At 28.2% G+C, this 10,099-nt stretch overlaps 2 long non-coding RNA genes across 2 annotated transcripts; one reads left to right on the top strand and one right to left on the bottom strand.

Annotated features, from left to right (window-relative positions):
• Positions 1-1,629: 1,629 nt before the first annotated feature.
• LOC123920202 lies at positions 1,630-3,814 on the bottom strand. Its single transcript, XR_006813582.1, has 2 exons — positions 3,639-3,814; positions 1,630-2,768 (listed from the first exon to the last, which is right to left on the bottom strand). It is a non-coding gene; the product is annotated as an uncharacterized LOC123920202 (long non-coding RNA).
• A 1,275-nt stretch (positions 3,815-5,089) lies between these two features.
• Positions 5,090-7,067, top strand: LOC123920204. The gene is made up of 2 exons (XR_006813585.1): positions 5,090-5,213; positions 6,789-7,067. It is a non-coding gene; the product is annotated as an uncharacterized LOC123920204 (long non-coding RNA).
• Positions 7,068-10,099: the final 3,032 nt, after the last annotated feature.

Below are 10,099 nucleotides of genomic sequence, written 5' to 3'. Positions count from 1 at the left end.
TATGTTAACTTGTGCCCTAAGGGCACATGTTAAGCTACCTAAAAATAGAAATATAGCATTTAATGATACAAATAATTTAATGTTTAGAAAATTGAATACATCACAAGTTCAATAAATTTTTTCTACATTTATCTCCTTAAAATGTGCCCTTAAGGGCACAAGTTAACATTCTCCATTTTAAAATTGAAAATAACACTTTTTAGACTTTTGAGGCGTTGATTGCACAAATTTCAATATAATATTACTATATTTGGTTCCTTAAATTGATTTAGCATTTTCCTTCTGATTATATAATTGATTATGAATTAACTTGATTTGGCATGTTATTATGTAGTGGCATGGTACTTAATTTGGGATGGAACAAATTGACACACGCAAGTATTACCGTTGTTCATAAACTCTATTAAAAAAGAAATATGCTCAACACTAATTTTTCGTAAAAATATCTTATAACTAAAATATCTTATAAGTAAGCCATAAATTGTAAAGTATGCATGCATCTAACCATATATCACCATATAATATATTTATTCTTTCGTGTATTAAACTTTTAATAATTAATGAAATGCAGTAAGTTTGTTTAGTTCAAACAAAAAAAAACATAACAAATTGAAGGGGTCTAATTCCGGACACTTGCATGCATACAGAGAAAATCAGTTTGAAAGATGAGAATTTATTTTTCTGTACAACAAATTTTTCGACGAAAATTAATTACCATTGAGAGATGTTTACCGAGTAGATTTATCCTTCTTTTTTTTTGAAACCCGAGTAGGTTTATCCTTGATGGGCTATCATGGCAGTTTTTGACTCTCCTATACTTTGCTTTTGTTTCGGTTGTATAGTCTTGTTGGCGGTACTCCCATCCCATTAATATATTTGCTATTTGCCTTTAAAAAAAACAATTGTGATTCATATACTTTGTAATTTATTTTTTTAACGGCAAAAATATAATATATATATATATATATATATAACAAAAGGAAAAAACAACTGCAAGGGGACACACTGCCAACAAAACCAATAAATTAACTTATAATTGTACTTTGTACTTGTACTTATAATTGTACTTATAACATAGTTATAAAATAAACACAATAAATTGAGATTACAATACAATTTGATCAGGTATATGTTAAAAAAAAGTCTTACACTTGTGAATTATAGCAATTAACCTCTAAACCCTAATTTCATGAATCTATGAATTTTAATGTAGCACTTTGTATAGGTGACATATATAATTTTTGCATCCTTAGAAGAAAAGTGATAGCTTATACAATTTATTATGTATCTACATCGGATACAAGTAGTGTTTTTGGGATTGAGATTCACTATACGGTAAAAAATCACAGAATTTTCATGCAGTTTTTAATCTCGGCCGTCAATTATTGATCAAACAGTTCTAAAATCATTTAAAATAATCTTATCTATACGTGTCAGATCGGACGGTCTAAAATACTACCGTAGAAAAACTGTATCAATGTTTATAACGGGATATCTGCTCGGTGTTTTAGTATGTGTATTATAAGAATAAGAATATAAATTTATATTTATTTATTTATACAAAAAAAAAGAAATTTTTGAATAGGGCTAAACTTCTGGCAAATAAGTAAAAAAAAAAAAGTACGAAAGTTGGTCAAGAAAGTATTAAATTCACATGGAAACTGTTCAGATATATGTTTCCTGAATCTTGTGCAGCAATAGTAAAAAGAGTAAATACTTACAAAGAGCTAGAAGACGATATGTAATGTAACATCAACAACAGTACCTGTACTGTCTTTACCTTTTATATGCTAAAGCTTACTATATAGAAGGCAATAAGCTGAGACATGCATATTAAAGCCATTTCATCATACATAATGCTTACACAAATGGTGCCAACAGAAAGAAAGAAAGAAAGAAAGAAGGAGCTCCCTTCAGTCCAACCCACCATAGAGAAAAAGTGGGTGCAAAAATTACTATCTTCATCTTCAATTCATTCACATAATTAATTACTATACCAAATTATAATATTGCTTGCTTGGTCACTCTGCAGCTAATGACTTGTTAAAATTGACTTATTTGAGTTTATATGTAGGATAAATAATTGAGATTAGAGTGTTTAAGAAAGTTTATGAATACACATTTTTTAATTTCTTTATCTATATTCGCCGAACAAAAGATATTGTTTTTCGACTTATATAAATCGAAGAATTGCTTATGAAGATATTGTTTTTCAACTTATACAAAATATATTTAAATAAATCGAAGAATTACTTATGAAAATAATTTATAAATTATGAGTGTGTACGTCTAATATAGACCTCTTAGAAGTAGTTCAAAGAATTTTTTTTACTATTTTACAAAAAATTAAATTAATAATAATAATAGTTGGAGAACAAAAATATTTTATTAAAATTTATTATAAATAATATTATTCACCTTTAGAGAGAATCTATATTATACAAAAATAACCTTACTTATATATAATTTTTTTTTATATAGAAATAATTTATACATAAGTACTTACTATTTTTTTTTATTAAGGAACATAAGTACTTAGTATGATAAGTATTTATACTAAAAAAATGTTTAATTAATTTGTTTAATCCAAATAAAGCCTAAGTACTTAATTATATGAATGAATCAAAAGTTAATTTAGCAACCCTTAACTTTGTTAAATTTTCCTCATATATCCATATATATGGTTGGGCTGTAGGAAGCTCCTTCACTCTTTTTCCCTGCCATAGCTTTGTAGAATCAAATACCAACATGCAGATATATACTCCTTCCTGAAAAGCAGAGAAATCATTGATGAGCAGAAGGAAATTATTATTCTTTATTGTTATTATTATATTATTAATTTAATTTATTTTTTGGGGTTATATATAAATGATTGCAGTCAAATAAATACTAAAATCAACCAATATATTTTCTCTCTTTTTTCTTAAAAGTTTAAAATAATTGAGATTCAATAAAACTGTAGGATAGGAATATATAACCTTAACTAATTTAAACTCAAATCTCATGATATTGCAAAGCAAACTAATTAACTATAACTACTTATAATTAGTGCAAAAATAAAACTAATGGTAATTAGATTAAAAAAGGAACCTGTCATGGCACAAACTTTCACAAGGTAAGCTTCAAATAAAAGAAAATTAAACTTTAAACAAGAAAAAAGGATGACATACTTGAAAGGGGGAAGGAAGGAGGGAAAAAAGTACCACAGAAGTAAGGATACCATGCAAGATTATTTATTTATAAATAGATCATGTAAATTAATTAATTAATTAATTAATTAATTAACAGTTTTCATCACTTGAAAATTAAAGAAAAATATATCACACATATCTTCATAAAACAATTATACCTATAGGCTATAGTTATAGACTATATACTAATTTGATGGCTATAAAAATTAAAATAATTAGCTGCACAGATCACTAAGAAAAGGAAACCCTACTGTTCAAAACTAGAGGACCAATTATTGGAGGGGATGAAGAAAATTAAACAGACAAATCCAACATCATACAATATATATTTGCAATAGTTGACCATAATTACAAAAGATAAATTTAGATCTATGGATATATATGAGAAAATAGAACCTTCCTTATTAGAGAAAAGGATCTTGGAGTTGAGCAAGTAGGAAGACTAACCTTATTAGCTTAGACCTAGCTATTGCTCAAAAGTATGTTGCCAGAAAACCCTAAATCTGGTATGTTTTTATTGATACTTGAGCTTAGTAGAAGCAAGACAATGAGAGTTTATAAAGAAAGAATTAGTGGAAACTGTAAAGACTAAAAGGGACTTGTAGTTGCCAAGAAAGAGAGAGAGTCAAGAGATTCTTAATTAATTACGGATCTGGAGTGAGATGGGTAACTCAAGTACTGGTTGAATTAGTTGAGTTAAGAGTTAAATGAGTTGGTTGTCTAGGGTTTAGTTCTGAAAGGTGTAAAAAAACTAACATAACAATTAACATACTAACAATATATAAGTTACGGATTTGACACCTCTAAAATGAGCAACTCATTTGGCAAAACTCTGCAACCCTTCATGAAAGGTGGATAGTTTCTCCGCAATGATGATGGGTTTGAACCTCTCTCTTTATATGTGGGTTGGAGTACCTCTTGTACTCCTTTCAATAATATATTTTTGTTTATTAAAAAAAAAGTGAGCAGCTCATTTTTTTAAAATATAAAGTGAATAATATCAACTTTTAATTACTATATATATATATATATATATATATATATATATATATATATATATATATATATATATATATATCATAACAAATAAATATATAAATTTGTTGAAATAGTAACCTTTAATTGTTTTTATTTTATGCTCATTTGTACTTCTCTATTTTTTTTTATCTAAAGTCTCACTAGAAAATCTAGAGACTGAATTTCAAATTTTTTTGACAATAAAACTGAATTTCAATTTAATCCCCAGAAAAAAAAATTGAAAAAAATAAGCTGAAACAACTTTGTAATCTACCATAAGAAAATCTCGGTTTTTTTTATAAAATTTTGAGATATAATATATATTGTTTCAAAAGGGACAATTAATTAAGTCCTGACACAATTTTGGGTATCCACCCTACATTATGCTGAAATCGGTAGAGTTTATTGCGATCTCGTTTTGGGTCTTGATATAGCTCAAGAGGATTGGAGGGCCTCTTGTTGTTTTGTTTTAACTATGATTGATCCTTTCCTATTTTTTAGTGAGGGGTAGGGATATTGTATATCTAAGTGGTACCTCGTGTGTGTTCAATGAGATACGGTGTGGTATAGTGTTTGTAGGTGGTTAGTTTGGGAGTTGGTTTTTCCCTATTCTTGAGATATGATTAGAATTAAGTTGGGTATGGATTTGGTCTAACATGTACATTATGTTGTGTGGTTCATTTGGGAAGTCTTGTAATGATCTTATTTATTTGGTTTTTTTGACACAAATGACAGTGTTTGAACTTTTTTTTATATTTTTTTTTCATTTTTATATTTATATAATATATTTATCATTAAAAGAAAAAACTTTTATATGCTTCTTTTGTTCACTCTTAATTCTTTATAAGTGCTTGTTGTTTTAATTATTTATAAGTTTTTCTAGTAAATTTCTTTATAGGACGATGGGTCGTTGTCTTCATGGGTGTCACACACATAAGAAAATGAATCCAATATGTAAAGATCGAGATATTCTGGTGAATGAAAATGGGAGAGCGACATGTGAAGGTAACTAAATTTTACATGAAGCATATGTCGGATTGGGTAAAATTTCAAAGAATCACCACCATGTGTCATTACAATTTTGGCACAAATTATAGGATTATTATAAAGTTTCAACAAAATTATGATGTCACTGGGTCAATTCAATCTTATGATGTTATTTACTCAGTTTTTAATTAGTTTTTACTCAAATACGTAAGAGTTTCCCAACAAACTTTTTTGTTCCACTCACAAATATATCTCTTAAATATTTCATATTCTTTCTCCCACTTTTTCACTAATACATAAAGTGATATTTTAATTTTATAAAACTCTCTTTTAAATAAAGTTACTGAATACGATTTTTGGGTCTTTCTAATATTTTGATTTCGATAAAATTGTTTAAAAGTGGACACTAATTTTTTTTTCAAGTAACCTAATAGCTAGAAATTTCATCTTAAAGATGAATAAGTGGAATGTCTGACGTTCGAACCACAATTCATGTACATAAAATACGGTGTCCCTACCAACTAAGTTAAACTCATGAGGATGGTGGACCCTTATATTTATTTAGTAAAATAGCAAGGGTATGTTTAATTTGCAAAATAGTAACTATCAGAAAGACCAGTAAAGAACAGGAAAAAATAGTATAGGACAAAAGAGAGATGTACAGGAAAAAAATAGAAAAATAATATATGTTGAAAAAGAAAAAAGATATTTTGGTATTTTTTTTTGTCCAATAGATGAAAGTGCCATATTCAAATTCTAATTTTTATATATTACATATAATGTTGTTACCGATTAAGTTATACTCATAGGAAAGAAAAAAAGAGTAATAAGTTTTATAAGTAAGAAAAGAAGAAGAAATAGATAAGTACTCCTATTTTACTAAAACAGCCACAATTTTTTTTTGATTGGTCAAGAAGCGGCCACAATTTTTTTTTTATTAAAGTGTATTGGTATTGGCTTGGGACCTGGGAGTGTGCTTCTCTTGAGGTCTGAGGTTCGATTCTCTTTGGTGTCAATTTGAGTGGACTAATTTAGCTTCTTCAAAAAAAAAAAAATTAAATATTTATGAGACTCAAATTAAATTACATTTAGTAAATCGATCAAAATAATGTTTTATTAATTGTCACCTGCAAACCTCTGAGGAGATCCAAAATTCCTATTGGAGTGAGTGGATATGTTATGTTCTGAGATTTGTACTAATCTTTACTTTTTTTGTACTAATCTTTACATAGCGTTCGGTTACCATGTTATAAATATATGAAGGTTTTACCGTTGTGTTAGTATTGACTAATCTTTTTTTAAACAGTTACTAGTATTGAATAATCTTTTGTAAAGGAATTTATAGTTTCATTATAAAAAAAAAAAGGTATTTATAATTTTAAATTGAACTTTTTTCATACATAAAAATTAGAAATTGAAATTTGATTATTTACCTAAATTAATGACTCAAAACTCTTATCTAGTGTTAAAAAAAAAAATATCTATACACTTATCTAACTAATTAGATAATATATAGATTGATTTATGCACATTTTTTTGCTTATATGCTACATTATTAAATCTGATATATATTATATTGGTCTGAGACTGCAGTGAGTCAACAAGTTAACACGGGACAAACTGAACGTCATTATCGAAACTACTGTTCAAACGTGAGCAGCTCTCAACAACTTGTAAGTTGTAACCACATATCTATTTTTCAAATCCAGTCCAAACAATCACAATAATTGAGGATTCACAACAAGGTGAGAAATGAGTCACATGTGTCGTGCTAAATTTCAGGAATGTAAAAATATTTGCTCTTGTAATAATAATAATAATAATAATTAGATTAATAATAATAATAATATGGGTGAGACTTTTTGCCTTTTATCCCTCTTGTTTTTGGAAATGGATCAAGTGAATTTGGTTTTCGTGCAGTCAAGCTGCAGTCATGATCTGTCATCCGTCTGATCAAAATTAGACAACTCAGAATTTACTACAACCCTGATTTTTTTAAATATAATAATTTTGATACTAAATTATTAACTGTCTGATTTTGATCAAACGATCATGATCTAACTGATTGCATGCAGTCATGGGTTCTGACTGCACCCAATCTGGTGCATAGGGGAATATAATGTCAGATTATTTCAATTAATCTTATGTTTCTGATAAACAAAAAAAATAACAAGATCAATAAATTACATGCGAAAAATAAAAACTAATGTTACCTTCGGTCATTGTTACAAATGTTAGTCCATAGGATCTAAATCTAATTATTTGGCTAAATGAGTCATCAAATACCTTTCTTAAGAAACAAATTTAACATGCAAATCATGACGATAGTTCCTCTAAACACGAGCATTATCATCTATGTATTACGACATATTTAATTACTCGAGTATATACTTAATGTGATAACAATAAAACTTAATGAATAAACCATATGTTTATTCTTGATCCAAAATAAAATATATTTTATCAAAACTAAAGTGTGCATGAATATGAGAAAATACCGTAATATATAAGAGGTTTATTAATAAATTGTATGTATACAATCATAAAGTGGGCCCAAGTCTCATTTTCTCTACATGATCCTTAAATTTTAATGGTGGCATACCTTTAATCAAAGGATCGGTGATCATTATATTAGTGCTAATTTGCTCAATGACCACTACTTTATCTTTAACTCTTCTGCTAATGGTTAAGTACTTAATGTCGATGTGTTAACTACTTCGACTTGTGGTTCTTAGCCATAAAAATAGCAACTGAATTATCGCATAAAATTGTCAGATGCCTAGAGATAGAATTCATGATTTCAGTTTCTAGACTTGTACCTTTTGGATATTCCTTTAGTTTTAAAGACACGTCATTTGAATTATTTTATAATTTGGAATGTGTTGGGAATGGTCTTGTCTCATAGTCTTTATCGTATTAATTTACAAAATGAATCCATTTATAGTTCAATGCATGTTCAAACTGGCATTAAGCGGTGTAATATTAATGATAATTCTTCTATGTTATGGCATCAGAGATTATAACATATCTCCACAGAGAATTAAAAGGCTAGTAAAAGATGGAGTACTTAATACTCTAGATTTGGCTGACTTTGAAACTTGTGGTGACTGCATTAAGGGAAAGTATACCAACATTTCTACAGAAGAGTGTCAATAGAAGTTCAAGCATATTAGAAATAATTCATACAAATATATGTTGTCCAGATATGGCTGCACATGGTCAAAAATATTTTATCAACTTCATAGATGATTACTCACGATATATGAATATTTATTTGCTTCATAATAAAAATGAAGCATTGAATGTCTTCAAAGTCTTACTCTCTACTATATAGATAGTGTATATATTCTGAATAGTAGAATGAGAGCAAGCTTACGTATCAAATGTTGTTTATAACCGACTCCATTGAGCATAGAATTCAATAATGACACCGACTTGTTCGACACTATACTTCAATTCCGCCCTTTAAAGAGGAACATCCGCTCAGTACCATCTTCAAATTCTACTAATTCACCTGCCATTCCTTCATTAAGACCATAAATACGAGCAATAGGGTTAATTCACCATCAAGAATTAAAAAATCATTACTACCTAATATAATTATCATTAAACTTGCGACCCATTAACAAGCAAAACCTCCATAACCTATGAAATATTAAAAGTGAGTTTTTTATTAACAATAATTCATAAAATATGACTGACACATTATTACATAATAATATTACTAAGCAACAACGTAATTAAGCAAACAAACTATCAAGAAAAACATAAGAGTTATTAAAATATACTCCCTCCATCCCGAATTATAAGAGAAAATAAAAAAATCACACTTATTAAGAAAAAGTAAATCATGAGAATTTGAAATATGTTTTTGTGGGTTTTTCTTGGAATAAGTTGCATAGGAAGATGTAAAAACAATTTTTATTGGTTGTTGTTTATTGAGAAAAGGGTAGAGAGAGAAAATTAAATGCAATTTGCATTTAATTTTATGAGAATAAGGGAAAAACATTCTTGAAAATGATTTTCTCCCTTATAATTTGGGACAAAAAAAATGGGTTTTTTTCCCTTATAATTTGGGACGAAGGGAGTATGTATATATATATATATATATATAAGTCAAATATTGTTAGTTGTAGATAGAGATACTAATTTGTAGGGGTGGACAACGATCCGTGTCGGGCGGGTTTGGCCCAAAATGTCCACCCGGACCAAACCTCAGTTAGTGCATAAAAGCTCATTTCGACCCTATTTTGCTATACTTATTAGGACAGGTTATTTGGTTTTGCGGGTTTGCGGATCGGTTTTTGTCGGTATACCTCTCAATCATCGAACAACAATTTTTGAACAAAGTAAACTGGGAAAAATGAAAAAAAAAATCAGAATTTAGAATACAACAACAAAATTTGTTTCAACTATCATCAATCTCAGATATGTGGAAATAAAACATAAGAAAACAAAAACATCCATCTTAAGATTTGAGAAGAAAATAAAGAAGAGTAAAAAAGTAAGAGGCAGAAAGTCAAAACTTCATTAAAGGTTTCCTACGATGTTATGTTTGAAGAAATAATGAAAGAGATTGAGGCTTTCGTTGCAATGTTGTATTAACATGAAGAACCAAATGAGAGAGTAAGTTTTTGCATGAACTGAATTGGAGAGAGAGAGAGAGAGAGAGAGAGAGAGAGAGAGAGAGAGAGATAGAGATTGTACCTGCATTTTCCAAAGATTTTGTCGATGAAATTGAAACGTGTGATAAGTGCATCTCATGATATGTGAAAGTAGGCACATCAGTGTGTTTCAGAATAACCATTGTGAACAATGTCCAAAAAAATATATTTAGTACTAGATACATAAATGACTTCAATCATTGTTAATAATGTTAATAGGTTACAAATCATCATGAATTT

Source organism: Trifolium pratense, linkage group LG4 (genome assembly GCF_020283565.1).
Source record: "Trifolium pratense cultivar HEN17-A07 linkage group LG4, ARS_RC_1.1, whole genome shotgun sequence".
Lineage (NCBI taxonomy): Eukaryota > Viridiplantae > Streptophyta > Magnoliopsida > Fabales > Fabaceae > Trifolium > Trifolium pratense.
Note: the sequence above shows the minus strand (reverse complement) of the source record. Positions and strands in the feature narration are given on the sequence as shown.